Genomic DNA, 20,885 nt, shown 5'->3' on the forward strand with positions numbered 1-20,885 from the left:
AATTCTATAAACTACTAATTGCGTGACGGCATCTCAACTCTTCTAGCTGTGTACAAAATTTGTTTTTACACAATATTGGCCGTTTTCACACTAAAGACGGATAATCCGTCTAGACGGATTATCCGTCTAAATAGACGGATTATCCGTCTAAAATGAGCACCGTTCCGTTTTCACACTAAGACGAATTATCCGTAATGGACGGGTTATCCGTCTCTAGTGTGAAAACGGCCATTCTCAAACTCAGCTAGAAAACCAGGAAAGAAAATTAAAATGAAAGTGAATGCAATGAGTGAAGGCTAGCAACTAAGAAGAGTAATCTATTCCTTCCAGTCGTTCGCAGTCAGTTTAATCACGTGACTGTCTCTTATTCCCAGATTTCGTTCTTCACAGAAAACCAAGGTGGTAGCGTTCGAACTCCTTAATCAGACCTAAAAATATGGGTACACGAGTGTGATTTCTTTATTCAATTCATTACGTCAATACAAAGAAATGCGTATACACGATTTCTCATGAAGAAATAGTTTCTCCATGAGACAGAAATAGAACTCTTCAGCATTGAGTTTCTTGTCTAAACTAGTTCGGACCTCTCGTGCTCTGATGACAGTGTAAACAAATACAAAAAAGTTTAAAAACATTTGGCCACGCGCGCGCTGTCTTGCAGGGTCGCTGGTCAAAGCTTTATTGTGTCACGAAATATTTGTTACAAGTGTTCAAATGCATTTCCTGGAAAATTCTTTGTACAGTACAAGTTAATACTTAATTAATTAAAAATACTTTTACCGTAGGCTATAATCTTTTCATCGCTAGTTCAACTTCACGTGCAGATCGTTATCTGACATTCGATCAAACTTAGTTTTCTATCGAGCCATTCAAGTTCAATTTTCTCTCGCGGGGTCAGCTTGAGAGCTTTAGTCTCGATAAGTTCTTCTTTACTGTGTTCAAAATATAACCATGCTACGCGGTTTTTTTGGTAAATTAATTTTTGCCATTATTGCTCGAATGTTCTGCGGAAATCATCTTAACCGGAAATCGATCCGTCGAAATCAACAAATACAAATTTAATCACTGTAGCGTTCCTTCAGATCACGTAAGGCTACAAACGAACAATATCAACTTGTTATTACGCTTAACAAATGAACTTAGAACGATTTTCTTTCTAGAACTCGTTCTTGTAATTAAAATGATCAAAGAAAGAACGACAGCTTAAAACGACATAGCGGTAACACCCGAACTCCAAGTGAATTGCTTTTAATTGGCGTTTTTAATTAACGAAATTTCTAAAGCAATGCCTTTCAAATTATTTAAGTTAAAAGTGGTCCATTATGTTTTTCTTTTTTCACCCAAATGTTCTAAGATAGCCATCTGCAGTTTGTTGGAAACGAATTATATATTCAGGGTGACCGTCCGCGTCACGCAATTGTTTACATTCCCACGGCGGTTCAGGAGAAAATTTATGAACAACACAGGCTAAGGCGGGCGACTTAAAACCATTTGCCCAGAGATGTTTTATGATTTTCAAACAGGTGGGTGTAAAGTTAGCCCGTAGAAAGTGTTTTTATGGCATTTAAAGTTATAGCCCATAGAAAAATATGGTGATATTTTAGTGCTATAATTCGTTTGCAACACATTGCAATATTTTGCGTTTCTGTTCGATCTCGTTTCGGGCTCAAAACTAGCTTCGATTTATTTTATTTTTCACTCAGTCATACCATGAAGACCTGAGCTGAATCTAAAAACCATTGAAAGATTCTCAAGTAGCTGTTGTGCGACGTGCGAAGCAATCAAATTTCCAGAAAATTCAGCATAACTGGAAGCAGATTTTGAGCTCAATTGGGGCGAAATAGTTTTTCGCAAATTTCTTCCAAAAAAAGCTGCATTAGCAGAAACTAACTATGGTCCGTTTGTTCTCTAGCTAGGGACAATCTTTGGGCAAAAAGTGAGCAAAATCGATTTTTCGGCTTGTGCCGTTGTTTGGTCCATATTTGTGGGCAGTGGCTCTTAATTTTTATTTCGGTTGGAAGCAAACGTAGAGACAAAAAAAAAGGCAAGATATATGCATGCCGGAATCAATCTGGTGCTGAAATCATTACCTGAAATAGTCTTCCTCAACTTCATCGGGCTCTGGTTGTTCAGAAATTCTGTCAAGTTTGCTCTGTCAAACAAAATGTTAATTAAAATAAGTTAGCTATGATGGAAAGTTCAAGAAGGGTTTACCATTATGTATGACGAACATCAGCCAGCAGATACACACTCGATAGATATTCTTTAGCAGCAGGTACGTTTATGCAGTAAACACTGAATCAGCTCTTTGTCTGATTTTAGAATGCACTGCTGTGTGCTAATTAGTACAAACAATGTTAATACATGCAGATTGAAAGGAGTATTTTGCTTGTTGCCAATTAAGATAAATTATTCAAGCCTCACCAATTTTTCGTTTGATTGAACTGAGAAAGATTTTGCATACATGTATAATGTAAGGTGGAATGAATGTCTTATATAGGTTTTTAGTTTCGTTTAATTTTTGTTTGACGAAAAAGGTAGAAAATTGTTCCTACGCAGAATTGCAGATGTAATTAGTAATCTTCGTGTAACCTGCGCTTAATTTATTTAACAATATAAAACCCGCCTCTAATAAGAATCACAGCGATTAACATAAAAAACAAGACTTTGGCTAAATCAGAAGATGGATTATGACCCATCAGGATAACTTAAAAAACCTACAAGTAAAACGTAAACTTATTGCGGAGAACATGGGCAATTCATATAATTAAAACGATGAATTAAACAATACACAGCCTGTAAGGTATAAAAATACATGGCTGGGTGATTTTAGAATTATTCCTTCGAAAGCACATGGCTTATGTTTTAAGGCACAGCTAATCTCGAAATGATTTGCATTTAACTTCTATTGCAGTCAAAACATTGTGGTTTATTACAATGGACACTAGCCCCGTGTTTCAGACTTAAAAAATCTGTAGTTGAAATCAAATTGACTGGCTTATAAATTAAACTCTAAAACGAAACCGTAATTATAAATATTATAGTTTCTGTGAGGATCATGCGTAAAAATCGAACGCTTAAAAAAGCAGTCAACATACAAAAGGGAAGCTAATAGTTTTGCTTGGTTTTCGCAGGTAGACCTTAAAATAATCGCTAAGGGAACTCAAACCTCTGGTATAGTTACAGTAGACTATACAATTTAAAATTCTCCACACCTCGTAAGCATGAAACAACGATTTTTGCATTCTTCTTTTTTGTAGATGGATAAACAAGAATTAAATTCCAGCTGCGATGTCCAGTATAGTAAGCCGTTGTTGATACAGTAGATCATTTAAAAACGTTGTTCCATTTGACACTGTATGTCCATCAAACACCTTGATATCAAAGAATCACTGAAGCTGAACCTATTTGTTCCTGTTTGTGACAACAACCTGAAGTAACTCAGGAAACTAGCATGCACATTTTTAACTCTTAGTGACATAAATAAATGACTTCCACGCATAAACAGAGTTTATACGACTCCAGACATGTAAATTAGGCGAGATTTTGCGGCTGCCCAAGACAAAGGTTCTATAAGGTGCTTAAGGCAACCCATTATCGTTGCTACTTCAATTGTGGAAATTTTATACTTGAAAAAATATTTTTCTGCACATGTGATTAGCAAATACATAGAACATGACGGAATTTTGAGAGCACAAGATAAATTTAGAGAGCACGGGACTCCGCAAGAGAGTGTGGTTTATGGTTTAGACATCATTACTTGTATATCAGTTATCAAATTTAACACTGGTAAGCGAAACCTCTACATGGATGTTCTTCTACATGTATACTCTAATGAAACAACACTTTTAAGCCAATCAGAGGGCGCTCAAATTCAACTTGTATTATAATGTAAAGTGACATTATGTCCTACATATTATCAACTCTCACTATAACATCATCTGCTCGAAGAAGAAGAAGCAACTGCATGGTGCCAGTAAGTAAGTAAAGTAAAGACTTGAACAATACTGGTATGCAGTTCTGTGCAAAAATAATGCAAATGTTAATGAGGTCCAAGAGTTTTTGCCACAAAACTTCAAAAGATTCTACATGTACATCACCTCAGAACAAAAATTCATCAAAACTGACAATTCTTTAGGGACCAGTTGAAAAGTATTGGGGAGGGTGGGCCAGAGCAAAGAGGGGGTGGGTCGTTAGTTTTTGAGCCCTTGATAAGTGGTGGGTCATTCAATTTTTAGCTACTCATGGGGCGGGGGATGGGTGGGGTGGGGGTGGGTCATCCTATTTTATAGCAGGAATTGAAACACATAAGTGACTTTTTTTTAAGTCTTGGTATTACAAAAGAGTTTGCCACTCAGTTAAATTTTCTAATCAAGCCGGAATTTTTGAATGTAAAAAAAAATTCTCACTCCTCTTTTGTGTCTTTGACTTATTATCGCTTTACTTTTCAAGTTTGGCTGATTAGATCTCCTGTGAGATCCAACGTTCAATCAATTGAGTAGTCTACGTTCAACCGACATCGAGCTAAGTTTAGATTAAAGTTGTATTCTCTATACTTGTCTTGTTTATTTTAGTATATTGATCTGAACTCTGAGTGGGATGTGAAATGCACATAAACTTGGAAAAAAATTCCCAAATACTTGATTTTGATAAGCTTAAATGATTTTTACCTTGTCTTGTGTTAGCACTTTTGCTTCCTGATTGAAAAGATAACAAAGGGAAAGAAACCCCTCTATGAGCTCGTAGGAGCACATATTTATGGGTGGACAGATTTTTTGGATCAACACTGAAAATACTTGCAAATGAGGCTACTTATTTTGATGTACTTTCCATGCAAGATATACATATATATAGAGACAAGCGGTTCTACATTGGAAAAGAAGTGCTGTCTCATAAGAAACCTTACCTATAGCCTTGAGTGAAATGCAATGAAAAAGGTCTGTAAGCTCGTACGACTTGAATACTTGGAAATTTCCCCAGCAGGTAGACAAACACCATCAAGATCTGGGTGTGTGTGTGTGTGTGGGGGGGGGGGGGGGGGGAGGGGGAGGAGAGTACACTATGATTTCTTTGGCAAGAGTGTCCTCTGTGACCAAAGAACCCTTAGCCTTTACCACTCTCTGTTCAGCTGCAATTTTGCCACCCTAGCTATTCTGTAATATGTGCAACAAAAGCCAACGAAAAAAGCCTACACTTTGTGAGATGAGTGCAACCTTGTGTGGTATGAACCCGGCTTGTTTTCACAGCCTTTAAAAATACACCAGTAATTGCAAGTTCACCAAGTGAACATGTTTCATCTCTAGATTACTTAATCCACGAGTTTGACGATAGGTCTCATTTTAAATTTTTAGAGTTTACCGACATCACTTGAAAGTTGCAAGAGTAACGGGTGGCAATATTATTTTAGATGCTTAAAATTGTATATTACTGTTACAAAATTAAAAAAAAAACATAAATAATGTCGCAAGTTCATACACAAAATGTGGTTTTGATGGATTATGCGAACAAAAATGTCATGTTTTATAGGGGGGTGGGTGACAGGTATTTTTCAACCTTCATTAAGGGGTGGGTCACTCAGCTTCGCACCAAACGGAAGGGGTGAGTCATGTCTTTTCTATCCACCACATTTTCAAATGCTCTGGCCCACCCCAAATGAACGTTTCAAGTAGCATAAAAATCAAGAAAGCAACTTTGGAAAATTTCACAGTTACATGTATTCAATCTGATTTTTTAAAACCTCTTTTTTCTCAATGACAAGGATTCAAATAACAGCCAGTCAACAGACAATGTCCAGTCAAAAATAGGTTTTGCCTGGTCAAATCCTTAGATGGCCAGACAATTTGTTCAGTCATTTATGCTGGTAAGGGAAAAATTTAGAGTTTCAAGTTTGGAATATTTAAAGGTTTAATATTATTGGCGTTTGTGAAACAGGAGGAATAAAAGGCAGATACTTAACAACAAGACCAAAACTTTTAATAATGATTCGTAATAGTCATAAAATTCTCAGCTATCATTGCAAATTTTCGCTTTGTCATTCACCAAGTCATCACCGCAAATTAGCGGGTGTGAATTTCTTTACATGTATGGTCTGTGTGGGTTTTGTAAACATGACACGAGTCAGAAGGATAACAAAACCTCTCGCTGTCGGTACAAGGGTGTGAAAATAACAATAACAAGAAAGCAAGTTTACATTCATTTGTTTACTTGTCGAAATTTCTGTGTGAATCACTTAAGCTATAAATACCGCGATTACCTAAAAATTCTACTGTATATTCCAGGCTTTTCCTGTATTGAGGTCGATGCTCTTGTACAGTAAATGCTTTCAAAATTTACTTGTTTCATATTTAAACATCATGTGAAGGGGGGGGGGGGGGGTGGGGGGCGCACTTTTATAACGATAAGATGTAATCAATGTTTGTCTGGCCAAAAATGGGATGTGTCCAAGCAAACATAGGTTTGACCGGACTATTTCACCGGCGCCAGCCAGGAAATTATTTGAAACCTTGCAATGAGAAAGAAAAGGCAAGCTTTGTTTTTCGTTGAACAAAACTTGTCTGCAGTACTTTTGCACAGTACTCTATGTTCGCATACAACATATATTTTTTTTCTCTCCACCTTTTTGTTATTTTCTATTTCCTCTTTACACTGGCTCTAAAAATTCCTATTGGAGAGTTGTCAAGTTAAACACATTACCCACACTCAAGCTTTGGGAACAGAAAATAAGAAAGTGTAACTTCCTTAAGGAAGGTGTCTTGTTATATTACGAGGTGTGAGATATATTTGTTTTACATTCATATGTAGGAATAAACTCTGTTGAATGTGTACCTTTATTTCTTCCAGCTTTTGCTGTTCTTTTCTTTGCTGCTCATTGAAATCTTGTGAAGAGCCATTATTTTCAGCCTGGTAACGTAATGTAAGCATCAAAATAAGTTGTTTACCCGTTCCACTACCATGCAAAAGAATCTCAATATGTTCTGAAAGTTTGGTTGTCACTAGCTAACAAGTATAATTTGCAAACATGATTGGCTAATTTGTAGCATAGATTGCAATTTCCCAACACACTTTCCAACATCACATGGTACAGAACCTGACTATAAACAATGTGAAATGTCCGCACCTTTGGGAGACTGGAGATCTCCTTAGACAGCAATTCGATTTCTGTCTTTAATTCGTCACAGCTTAGGGAAGGGAAAAAATAATATCATTATGATTTGTTTTTTGTTGCCAAAAGTTCCTAAGAGTTTTTAAACAGCCCAGAGGCTGATACACTTGTAGTGAATGGTGTCTTTAAATATATGAGGGTAGACGCTTGTTTATAATTAATTGTTACATGTTCATGTTACATAATGTACTAGCACTGTACTGTTTTGAGCTAATTCCCAAGATGATCAGCCCTCTGACACAAGCAAACCGACAAAGTACACCAGCATGGTCTTGTTCTAACATCTGACATCTGACATCTTGACACCAAACAGAACAACAATTTTTCTTCATGTTCACTGTGTGCATGGTGAACAAAATGGCATGTAATATAACCTGGAACAGCTGGAATGCCAAGCAGAGACAGATAATGTTCAATATCAAAGCCTGGATCCTAGCATTCACCTTAAACTCCATAACATTTTGGGATGTGCTACATGTAGAATGTTCTGGTGTACTCTGGCATACCTTATTACATGAAATTTTCGCGACACGTTAATTTCGCGATTTTGAGGTTCGCATATTTTGCGACACCTTAATTTCGCGATTTTGTGAAAATTTTTCATTTTGACTCACTTTAATTTCGCATTTTTGAGTGAGACACATTTCTTTGTCAATGTTATTTGACATGTCCCTGAATTTGATCAAACAACTTAACCGACAATGTCCAAATAAACAGAAATGCAACTGATTATGTAAACAGTAACAAGAAAGATGTTCTCACAGTGTCTACAAATGCACGGTTTGTAGTTCATACTTGAATTCAAGTCACGTTTTTAGAGGTCAGTTGACCTCATTACCCACGTACATTAAATATTCCTTTCTGCAGACTCCAAAGAGGAAATGTTGCCGTTTAGTTTCAGGACTGATGCTGTTTAACTGTTTGCGTAAATGTCTTGAAACGGATCAACAGGCAGTAGCACTTCTTTTCCAGAGGCGACAGTAAGAATGGAGGCATCTACCAAGAACGTTGAAGTAATTGAAAGGTTTAAGCAACTAGTGGAACAGCACTACAAGGAGCCAGTAAATGGACAGTTTGAGGATTGTACAAAAGAAGTGCTACCTGGAGTGGAGGCGGAAAGAAGTAGTGATGAAGAGGACCAGAACATTGCCACAGAACAGTTCAAAATGATTGTTATAAACGTGTGTAATGGTAATAAAGCCGCTCTTTTAATTATTGACGTATTGTCAGTCACTTAATTTTCGCGTCATGTTAACTTCGCGACATTTAATTTTCACGTCACTTAAATTTCGCGATTTTTTTTAAATCGCGAAATTCGCAAAATTAACGTGTTGCGAAAATTTCAAGTAATACTTCACGCCCCTGATTTAAGTGCCTGCCAAACAAAGCCAACTACATGTTTAATTTATGTACATTGTGAGCTGCAAAAGGCTCTGTTGATCCATCTAGCCCTAAGGTTATATGTACGATATATTAATCTATACACAGCCCTGGCCTCATTCAACTTAACCATTAAAACAACAGCGACAGTTAATCTGGAGCAATCATTATTCAATCTTTAGACTTCACTCACTCGTTATAATTTTGTCTTCTCTCTGGTGATGTTATTGATGATAACCCATCCAGACGAGTGTAAAATACATCAACCTTGAATGATAATCGGAAAAAAACTCTTGTCAGTACAAAGACAATTGTCTGCCTTATTTCTTGTGTTATAAAAATAAATTATTTTGACCTTGCAGAGAGAAACACAAGGGCTAAGCTTAAATTCTAACAGTAAGCTGCAGTAACATATCAGATGAGGATGGTACAGATGTATGCACAGAAAAAATATCGTTTTAATTATCTTTGAAAAAATCACTTTCTCCAAGCAAAACGATTTTTCCACTGAGAATGGCCTCGATGTGCTGCATTAAAAAAATTTGTAGCTTACATGGCGACATCAGCTGACTTACCCGTCTTGAAATAGAATTGATTCTCTTTTGCACGTATGCAAGGCTACCATTCTTCGTCGATTTTTCTACTTTGCTACTGTGGTGTTTGCGGAACAAACAGAGACTGGATTTGACAACACAACGTTTTAATCCGCCATTTTAGATGGTCTCTTCTATTCAAGCACATGGTCACTTCCAAATAAGGAAATACCATATATGGACATACACTACATCCCTCCCTAACTTAATAAAGAGCTCCACAAAGTCTAATAAAAAAAACATATGAACTAATCTTGGCTCTTTCAGTTCAATGTCTCAAAACAAATGAATAAAATGTCGACAATTGATACACGATAAACAGTCTTCAGAGTTCAGTCACTTTTGGCAAATAAAGTCCTTCATCCACTTAGGGCTCTCTCTTTTTCTGACTGGACGACTATCTGGCTTTTCTGGAACTGCAGAAGGTACAGTTTGTCTTTGGGAATCCGGCTGAATTCCACCCATCGAATCTTGCTCGAAACTAGCTCCTTCTTTGGGTGTGTCAGTTGTTTTTGACGAAGCCGGGGGCTCAGTTCCTGAAGCACCTGGGTCTACAAACTTCTTCATGTGACCAGTATTCCTCATTTTACTTTGGCCAGAAGAATTCTCAATGATAACTGCATTTCCATTCTTCTCTACTACTCGATACGGCTCGAGCTCAAATGTTGGTGACAACTTGTTCTCGCGGTTCTGACGTAGCAGGATCATGTGGCCCTCTGCAATGTCACTTGTTGTGGCATGTCTCTTTGAGTCAGCATACTCTTTCTCTCTTAGCTTCCTGCGAGCATACCTTTCTCTGAGAAGAATTTGCCACTCTGCTTCAGTAGCCTGATCACGAGAAGGTTTAACCTGTGGCAACTTATCTCTTAACTTTCTGCCCATAAGGAGCTCAGCTGGAGATAGTGAAGTGACTGTATGGGGAGTGCTGCGATACTGGAAAAGAAAGTCTTGTACTTCTCTCTTCCAATCTTTGCCTTGTAGTTGTGCTATTCGGATTGCCTTCAGGAGGGTTTTGTTGAGCCTCTCTACTTCGCCATCACTTTGAGGCCAATACGGGATGCCCTTCTTGTGATCAATCGATAAGTACTCGAGGAATCCTTCAAATTCTCGTGAAGCAAACGGTGGACCATTATCACTTCTGAGGGTTTCAGGCAAACCATGAGAGCGAAACATGCTCTCCATGCATTTGATCACATTTCCTGCACCTGTCTTGGTCAGAAAAGCTATTTCTGGCCACTTAGAATAATAGTCAACTACAACGAGCAAGTGTCCCTTCTTTGGAATCTCTAGTAAGTCCACAGCAATTTCACTCCATGGGCCTTGAGGCAGTGGTGTTGACCTTATTGGTTCTGGCTTTGGTCTGGGTCCAACCAGCTGGCATGGGTAGCAGGCTCGGATTAACTTTTCAACTTGTTTGTCAAGGTCTGGCCACCATACTTTCTCTCTTAATCGAGATTTCGTTCGCACCATCCCTTGGTGACCCTCATGAGCCAGTTGAATGGTCTGGTTCCACAACTTTTCTGGAATGACAACTTTGTTTCCTCTCATAACCAGCTGTCCCATTATCCAGAGTTCATTTCTAACAGCTTTGTAGGTTGTTCCTTGGAGTTTCGACCAATCACCAGAAGTTATGGCATGGCGAACCAGTTGCAGGGTAGGGTCTCGCTCTGATTCTCTCTCAACTTGGCGGGGTGCTAATGCTGCAGGTATGGCATCAGCAACTATGCTGCGTGCATATTCTTCTGTCTGCTTGATGGCTGCATCAGGAGTACTATCTACTGGCAATCTGCTCAATGCGTCAGCGGCGTTTTCTCTGCCAGGGATGTGTCTGATGCTAAACTTGAACTGCTGCATGTATAACAACCATCTTTCAATTCTGGCTGAAGGTGGTTTTGAATGTGGACCAAACACAGTGACCAGCGGCTTATGGTCAGTGCAAATTTCGAACTCATTTCCATGGATGTACAGGAAGAACTTCTCACAGCCCCACTTCACCGCCAGTGCCTCCCTCTCAAACTGAGAATATCTGCTCTCGGGTGGAGTTAGTTTTCGGCTAACATAGTGTACAGGTCTGTACAGGCCATCAGCTTGCTTTTGTTCCAAGACAGCTCCGATACCTACTGGTGAGGCGTCTGTGGTGACACGGGTCTCCGCTCCTTGTTTGAAGAATGCCATGACTGGTGCCTGCGTCAGCTGCATTTTGACTGCTTGGAAAGCCTTCTCTTCAGCAGTGCCCCATTTCCATTTGGCATGTGATTTGGTTAGATCCCACAGTGGGCTGGCAATGATCGTGAAGCTTGGAATGAACCTTGAACAATATTGTGCCAAACCAAGGAAGCTTCGCAGCTCTGACTGGTCCTTTGGTCTTGGTGCTTGCACAATGGCTTCAACTTTGTCACCAGATACTTGTAATCCCTCGTCAGTTAACACGTTACCAAGGTACTCCATGCTATTCACGCCGATCTGACACTTTTCATAATTCAGTGTTAAGCCACTCTCTTCTAATTTCTTCATGACTTGATTCAACCTTTCGTCATGTTCTTCTTCAGAAGCGCCAACTACACGGATATCATCATGAATATTGTGAGCGCCAGGGCAATCTTTGAGTATCTGCCAGATGATGTGTTGGAACTTCTCAGTGGCCATATTGACACCAAATATCAGACGTTTGTAGCGGTAAAGACCATTAGGTCCTGCAAAAGTGGTAATGTCTCTTGACTCTGGAGCAAGTTCTACTTGGTGAAATGCCAGGTTCAAATCTAACTTGGAGAACACTTTTGCCCCTGAAATTTCTTGCAGTGTCTCTTCAATGGTAGGCACAGGGTGTTTTTCTCTTAATATCGCTCGATTGGCTTGTCTCATATCTAAACATATGCGAACATCACCATTTGGCTTTTCGACACTAACAAGGGGGTTAATCCAACTTGTTGGACCGTTCACTTTCTCTATCACATCAAGCTTCTCAAGTTCCTCTAGTTTGTCAACAACCTTTTTGTTTCCTGCTGAATGGAATTCTTCGCATAGCTTGAGCAACTGGGGTGACACTTTCATCTACATGTAGTTTTAATTGGAAATTTCTCAATTTTCCAAGACCAGTAAACACTTGAGGGTACTTTGCCTTAAGGGCAGCCTTCTTATCAGTAACATCTTTGAGTTGACAAGCGTTCACAGAAACACCCACTTTCAAGACACCTAATTCTTCAGAAGAGCTCCTGCCCAGCAATGTGTCTGCGGAGCCTGGCATTACGAAGAACTCAGCTTTCAACGACGTTTGTGTATTAGGTACACTAATGTTCAACATGCATTTTCCTCTAAGCTTTAACGGCTGCTGAGATGCATAAGCATAAACTTTCCTGTCAGTCTCTAACAACTCTAGCTTTCCATTGGACACTTTATCAAACACTTGCTCAGACATTAAGTTGCAGGTAGCACCTGATTCTATGATGACATTGACAGGTTCACTTTCAATCATAAGAGGTAAAGTGTTTGACTCACCATCTGAGGTGCTAAAGACATAGAATCCATCATCTTTACTGACTTCGCTTCCTTCCACGTCATCTTGGTCAGGCTGGTCGCCTATGGTTCGTACGCCTTCTCGTTTTCTTCCAGGTTTGCCTCTTCCTTTGCCATGTTTATCCTGTTTCGTGTGACAACAGACCTCCATGTGCCCATGTTTTCCACATTTGCTGCAGGTATGGTTACGAGAAACTTTACAATCTTTCGCCATGTGATCTGTCTTATCGCATCTCCAACATTTGCCTTGCCATGGCTGCTTGCTCTTCGCTCCTTTATCGCCCTTACTTCGGTCTTCCCAGGTACGATTCACAGTTTCTTCGCTTACGAGAACCAAGGCATCCTTATGGTGATAGGTGCTCACGATTTCCAGAAGTCTGGTCAGACTAAGGTTTTCTTCGCGGTAGAATTTGCCCTTCAGTTCCTTATTCGTGATATGCGAAATCACAATATCTCTCACCTGGTTATCTTCTTCTTCACCATAGTCACAGTGTTCCGCTAAACTTTTCAAACGCGTAACGAAGTTGTTGATCTTTTCGCCCGGATTCGGCTGGCTGGCAAGCAGTTTTTGTCTCGCTAGAGGTACGTTCTTCTTCACTTTGAAATGGTCCGAGAGACACTTTATCGCTTTATCCAACTCTTTGTTGTCTCCTCGCACTTCAGCTGAATACGTTTTGAAAATTTCACGGACTCCAGGTCCTGCGAGATGTAGAAGTAGAGCTCGCTTTTGCACTTTGTCTTCAACCCCCGAAGCTGCCACAAATAGTTCGAACTCAGCTTTCCACTTGTCCCAGCGTTGAACCAGTGTGGCTGGTTCCCCAATGCAGTCGAAGGGAGATATGCACGGTAATCCACTTAATGTGACCGCCATCCTCGTCGCCAAAATGTGGTGTTTGCGGAACAAACAGAGACTGGATTTGACAACACAACGTTTTAATCCGCCATTTTAGATGGTCTCTTCTATTCAAGCACATGGTCACTTCCAAATAAGGAAATACCATATATGGACATACACTACAGCTACGAGACAATGTGAGTTAAAGAAACTGTTTTCAGTGCTTTGCAACCAGATGTTTGTTCAATAACTTGAAGAGAGTTTCCACAAAACAATGCTGCACCCTGATCGAACTTTCCGCCATTTTTATGATGAGTCATACCCAGGCTCCCGCATAATGCCGAATGAGTAACCGCGCCATCATTTGCACGATTACTGTGGAACCCCGCCTTACGACCACCCCGTTAATACGACCACCTTATTACGGCCACTTTATTCTGGCCCAAAAAAGCTCAGTCAGTCAGTTTCCTATTTAATACGACCACCCCGTAATGCGACCAATTTTCCATGGCCTGAAGGTGGTCGTATTAACGGGGTTCAACTGTAGTTCACATTGGGGAGCATAGTGCGGAAGCTTACATATATTGAACCCGGTTTAATGTTGTGGAGCATTTTTGTAGGTTGGAAAGAATGAATTACGCCCATGAAATCGCTGGTACACACGGAGGAGCTTTCCCGGAGCGTGCCGTTGGAGCAAAACCCGGGGTGGGGGTTACTCCCTTATATGGGCTGTATAGGTATCTGCGGCTCCATAGGGTATAGTTTTTTAGCCATTTTGGTCATAAATAGGGTATCGATTTTAGCCATTTTGATCATTAATAGAGTCTGGTTTTTGCAGTCAAGTCTTAAATTGGGCACGTTTTTTAGAAGAAGTTATTTTTTCATTAGTATCGAAAAGACCGATCAACAAAAGCCCTTCACGATGTCTTTAACGTCGGTTTGAACTGGGATACTAATTATAAGGCAGGTCTGAAACAGAGTATTGATTTAGGGTCAGGTCATAAATAGAGTATTGAAAATCGCAGAATTTGGTCATAAATAGGGTAAGGGTTTTGGGAAGCGGGCCGCATGCCCCAACCAAATTTTTCTCGGAGTACTCTCGCCCCCCCCCCCCCCCCCCCCGGGGCAGCAAAACCTAGAAGCAAAATCCCTCGTGTGTATCGGCCTAAAATTACGGTGGCGTGAAACAAAAGCTGAATCTCCGTCGGTAGAGAGGAGAGTGTTACAAATAACGCACATACCGTAGAATTTCGAAAGTAACCACCCCCTGAAAGTAGCGACCACCACAAAACTTCTAGCCGCTAACAAAGCAACGAACCCACTCCCAGCCACCATAGCGAGACCAAGGTTCAACATAGTATTTTTCCAATCAATGGTCCAGTAACGTGTGGTAACTTGATAACCATGATTGAACCACTCTTTAACAAGTGAAAACACGTATCGCTTATGTCCTTATGCCAGAAAGCAATTTCAAATGTCAATTCTTGCTTCAGGAGTTAATTATGCGCCGTGTCCGGCTAAACCCGAAACTTTTCATCAAGTAGCAGAAACGTACTAACAGGAACGTTTTTCAAATTAAAATTGAAAACTCGGTATCATTTTCAACAGCAGCGTATTGTAAACAAAAAAACATTTCTTTAAATAAATTTAAAAATTCGACCAGCGCAATGCAGTGTGTCAAATAAAAAATCAAAGAGAACACGACGCAGTAGATGAAGATCCCACCCATGTGGAAGCAAGGTCAGTAAAGTTTTTAAGAACTGTTTTGCGAATTTCCGTCTCATTTCGTAAAAATATCTCAGTCGCACCAACTTTATTTAATTTGTTTTCCTAGCAAAGCAAAAGCCAATTTTTCCTTTTTGTGAGATAATGCAATATTAAATATTACATAATCTCATATAGTTATCGGGCCGTATTGAAGGTTTGAGGATTTTATGGAGATTAGTGCAAACTCGACACGAAATCGGATTGTTGCATTTACAAAGCGTGGAAACCATGAGCGAGGACTGATCAAGGGTTCATCCGCAGCGATGATAACATCGTCCGTTATTTGTCGGACTCGACGAAAATTATTTGCCCTGCGCTGCCGATTCCGCGCTGTTTGTTTACAGCATGTCACGTTACTTATTCCTCGGTTTCAATCAACTCATGGTTTTCGACCCAGACCCTTTCTTTGGTCCATTTCTGATAGGATTTCTCTTTCGTTGCTGCAGCCTGTGAACTACTGTTGCTGAGCTCTTCCGCGCCATTCTGGCTCTGATTTGTTGACATCATCTAATGATGATGATGATGATGATGATGATTGTTATTATTATTATTATTATTATTATTATTTATTATTATTATTATTATTATTATTGTTAATATTATTTCTTTGATGAACCACACTATGTTTTTGAAGTTCATTATTTAATGAAGAAAATACATGTTTCGGATGCGAAATCATACACCTCAGTTGTACAATGACAAATAAATTAAAAAATGAAAATATGCAATAAATAGTATAACAAAGTGAGATATTAACTAGAATAATTAAGGATGAAGGGGCGAACCAAAACAGGGTAAAACTATATAAGGAAGGAGACTAATTAGTACGAAAGGGATAAATTAGGATAATTGACCTGGGAATTTAAACACGGTTTCTCCCATAGAATGTGCATGGGTCCTTTTTCTATTACAACGCAACGCAGAATTAAGAAATTAGTTAGCACTTTTTGCACTGACCTAGACATTAAGTTGGTGTTCACCCCGTTTAAAATCAGGAATTGTTTTGGGGTCAAGGATCCTATCCCTGCGGATTTACGATCTCGAGTCAATTACAAGTTTTCACGTGCAGGATGTAATGCCTGTTATGCTGGTGAAACCAACAGACACTTCGCTACTCGCATCCGCGAACATCTCTCCTCTGACAAACATTAGGGGTATCGAATGGTCTTTGCGAGCATTTGCGAGCATGCGAGCAGTGCGTTTATTTTTGCGAGCACGAGCAGTGATCAAATCTCTCTTGCGAGCAGCGAGCACTTCAGAAAATACAGATGGCGAGCAGCGAGCACTTCGTAAATTTTCCGCTAGCTGGAATCTCTCTTTTAAATTAAAAGAAAAAAATGTTTTGCGCCAAGTAATCTGGCTGACACTTCCAAACTCAGGACAATAAGCACAAAGCTAGAGGCAACATGTTAGAATCTTATCGCGGCTCAGCCAATCTCAGCTGCCTACTGCGCTAACAACTAGTTATGCCTTGTTTGATACCAAATTACCCCGCTTAGCTTCACGTAAGTCAGTGGAATAACGCTCAAGGAGATCTAAAGCCAGTTTCTATCCACGTGAAGAAGCTAAATGTTACTAGACTCCAGAATCCGAGCATGCGAGCAGTTGCGAATATTTTACGAGCTCTGGCAAGCGAGCACTCGTCTAAATTTTTGCGAGCAACTCGAGCAAAGGCCCAATTTTGCGAGCACTTTTAAATTAAATGGGACCATTCGATACCCCTAACATTTCCACATCCTTAAACACCTGAGAAGTTCTGAAAATTGTCACTCCCTTTGTTTAGAAGATTGTTCTAAAATTCTCGACTCTGCTTCCACAAGTTTTTAAATCCCCCTCCCCCCTCCCCGCTCTTTCTCGTCAGTTTGTTTTGAGAATACGCAGGCTTCAAATCTTTTGGAAAACCTTCCAATCCATTACAAAGACCTCCCACGCGTGTGCCACGTTACCCTGCTGGAGGGAGGGAGGGAGGGAGGGAGGCACTGTACGAGTAATGAAATAAGGACACTGACTATAATTTTAGGGTGTCTTTCGTGCTATTTGAGCTAATTATGTAAGCTCCTCAGAGTTATTTGCTTATTCTATTGCATTCCTTATCCTGCCATTAATTTTAAAGCAACCCCCCCCCCCCCCGCCCCCATACCGATTGCCAAAGAATGTATATTCATCTTCCGCCAGGGTGGTTTAACCCGTATCCCGCGCCAGATTTTAAGCCCATTGCAACACGGCAGCAAAATTTCTTGTTATTAATTTATTGTAGCTTACCATAGCTACTGGCTGCAATGACGTGTGGAGGAAAAAATCATAATTAGTTTCCGCTATTTACTCCTTTGTTCTCCTGATACTCGACTTCTATCGAAAAATTCCACACTATTACTAAGAACATGCCTTGTCAAATATGGTTGGCCATTCGTTTCAAAATTACGACATGGTATACGCGGGTTTTTCCGCCGCGTATACTTGTTTACATACGTTACGTATGGGCTTTAAGCTCATACATACGACCATTTAGATCGCGTATATACGCATTTTTAAAGGGCCACATATTTGCGTAAATTCAAGCGCGGTGATATGCGAAATAAATGCCCAAATAAACGCGTCCTACAAGGACGCATATATACGCGTGCTAAAATGCGCGTATATGCGGGTCTCGTAAATTACGTTGTATATGCCAGTACGAAATGTGCCTTTTATGAGAATGGCTCTTCGTGTATGATAGCAATGACAATTACTTTAACTAGAAATCGTAAATATGGCGGCATCGGTGAAATGGCTTGTCTTGGTCTATCTGCTGTTCAATGTTTGTTATTGCAGCTCCCCTAGTGACTGAACTTCTAGAAACAGTTATGCGTCTTTTGAATGACTGTTCAAGATTTTATCCTAACACTAAGAAAGCGACGAAGCCGCGATAACGAATGCCAAATGCGGCGTAGCCACGAGGAGCCTGGGGGGTTCCTGCTCGTTTTCGCGGTTTTGTCGCTTTGTGCGCTCGCGCTCAAATTGCTTAAAAAATTGCTAAACCTCCAAGCTAGCAGGCTAATCCTTTAGTTGACTCATTGGACAGAGGTACCAAGGCGAATGCCGAGAGGATACGGCCTCTAGAATCGCGGGTGAGACAAATGCAATATTTACTACTTAGATGGGAAATGCTTGCATTAAGAGCAGTTTCATGCACCTCAGTATGTTCCCATTAGGGCTTTGCCAACTGTATCAGCTTCTAATGGAAGAGTGGGTCGTCCAGCCTATCATGATGATATATCAATACCTCAAGAGGAGTTTTAGGAAACAGAATGTGATTTTAGTGTAAGTCCTATTGAGTCTTCACAAAATAATTGATCTGGTTGGGTGTTATCATCAAATGTGTCCCTGACAGCTCGGCCAGTATTTCCAGTATTACATATATCTTGTAAAATCACCGCGTTCACCCATATTGGTTGTGCGTTCAGCATGGTTATTCCATGCCTCAACTAGGAGGTTTAACTGGTTGTTAATTCTGGAAAGAAATATGTAATACAAACAGAACCGATCGATTGTGCTGGTCGATTTCAGGATGCCATTTTCTTCCATCTGGTAGAACAGAGTGTAGTAGAACTGACCGACTTCAATAAAGACTCCTCTCCAGAGACGCTCAATTCACTGGTTGTGTACAGACAACTCAGAAATGTTGCTTCCCCTATTAAATCCCCTGCGCCATAGCATGGCTCTTCCTACCTCTAAATTTTCATCCCCTTCGTCTGAACACACTCTAGAGGGCAATCCATAACTTTGCACAGCAGCTAAGAAGAGAGCGAGCCCAGTCACAGCAGAATTGTTTGTTGGACAACTTAAAGTCTAAAAACCCTGTCAAAGCCACCATGTATTACAAATCTCCAACTGATAAGGCAGTAGGCCATCAATGTGCCAGAGAGAATTAGGTCCCCTGACGCTGTCAACACGCCTTGTGATGTTATTGAACCACCTCAAATCAGACCCTGCTGGGTCAGTTCGAAAAAAACTTTCCCTTACACGCTAACGCTGAACATAGATATTCCTACTTCGCAAATGACCCAGCATGATACTGATACCAGAATTGGAAAACCCACTTTAGTCTTATTTCTCGAATCATCAGGGCCGGGTTGTTCGAAAGCCAGTTAACGCTAACCCAGGATTAAAAGTTGACCCAAATATAAATTTTTCTCTATAAGAATGTTTTCCACTGCTTATACTTTGTGTAGTTTGAGATTACTCAAGTTCAAAACTGAACTGCAAACATTGCCCATCTAAGTAGTAAGTATTGAATTTGTCTCACCAGCAATTCAAGAGGCAGAATTCTCTCAGCATTCGCTAGCACACCTCTGTCCAATGAATAACTAAACGATGAACAGAATCTACAGCAACTTCTCGACGAACGATCAAGTTCTCTGCCATGTTACGATCAGCGTGAGGACAAAATCTAATTGAACAGTCTTTCAAAAGACGCACAACTGTTTCTAGAGGTTCAGGCACTGGGGGAGCTGCAGTAACAAACATTAAATAGCAGATAGACCAAGACAAGCCATTTCACCGCTGCCGCCATATTTACGATTTCTAGTTAAAGTAATTTTCATTGCTATCATACACGAAGAGCCATTCTCATAAAAGGCACATTTCGTACTGGCATATACAACGTAATTTACCAGACCCGCATATACGCCCATTTTAGCACGCGTATATATGCGTCCTTGTGGGACGCGTATATTTGACCATTTAATTCGCATGTCACCGCGCTTGAATTTACGCAAATATGTGGCCCTTTAAAAATGCGTATATACGCGATCTAAATGGTCGTATGTATGAGCTTAAAGCCCATACGTAACGTATGTAAACAAGTATACGCGGCAGAAAAACCCGCGTATACCATGTCGTAATTTTGAAACGAATGGCCAAAGACTGAAATTAAACAAACATATAAACTGTCCTCAATGTAATAACCTTAGCTGTAGGCGTTGCAGTTTTGTGACGACCTTAGCCTCCGGGAAATAAAAACATTTAATACGCGAATAATAAATTGCTGTATTTTGACCTAGGTTGGTTTCCAAAGAAACATTATGGTGTTCACTCCCTCTCGATTGTGAGTGACGCACTTCCCACTGTGTCCCGTTTTCTCGGAATCTCGAGGAACACTATCAATTTTTTCGTAGTTTTCACTTCTCTACGCAACCTTCGCCGTGGTAAGTACAACCAATCTTGTGTTATGTGGCCTATTTCTTAACAAGCTGGCAATAGTAATTAGCCGTAAAGTTCATTGAATAAGTAAGCTTAGATTAATCGCAAACTCGAAGCTCTTTGGTTCGGTGATGTCACGGTCTTCGATCAACCACATTATGTACCGACTGAAACAAATACCAAATTCGCATTCTTTGGTGTCTTGAGAATGGGAATAAAGAATTACATTAGACTGAGCGATATCAGCTCGTTTTAAGTTTCCGTTTTTGTCTTCAAAGCATGTCAGTCTTTCTATGACAGGAAGCTGAAAATCGAATTCGATCAAATTCGATCAAGAAGTTCACAACAAAATGGAAATGATTTTGAAAGCTATTGGACCGCTATCTCGTCTGTATTAGAGTAACGAGTGAAGATAGCAAAGGGTGTAACACACCTTAGCATAAATTGTTTTTCG

General features: G+C 40.0%; 2 pseudogenes across 1 annotated transcript in view; both read right to left on the minus strand.

The window, feature by feature from the left end:
- The window catches only part of LOC110045348 (nephrocystin-1-like), a 28,761-nt pseudogene extending 19,506 nt beyond the window's left edge, over positions 1–9,255 (minus strand). The window contains exons 1-5 of the transcript XR_016209211.1: positions 9,118–9,255; positions 8,736–8,809; positions 7,118–7,178; positions 6,826–6,900; positions 2,091–2,152 (exon numbers count right to left, since the gene is read on the minus strand). The product of XR_016209211.1 is annotated as a nephrocystin-1-like (transcript). The remainder of the gene's footprint in view (positions 1–2,090; positions 2,153–6,825; positions 6,901–7,117; positions 7,179–8,735; positions 8,810–9,117) is intronic.
- A 9,192-nt stretch (positions 9,256–18,447) lies between these two features.
- On the minus strand, positions 18,448–19,352 carry LOC149107774 (uncharacterized; annotated as a pseudogene).
- Between the last annotated feature and the right edge of the window lie 1,533 nt (positions 19,353–20,885).

Source organism: Orbicella faveolata, unplaced genomic scaffold (assembly GCF_042242905.1).
Source record: "Orbicella faveolata isolate gen_17 unplaced genomic scaffold, um_ofav_v1 contig_26, whole genome shotgun sequence".
NCBI lineage: Eukaryota > Metazoa > Cnidaria > Anthozoa > Scleractinia > Merulinidae > Orbicella > Orbicella faveolata.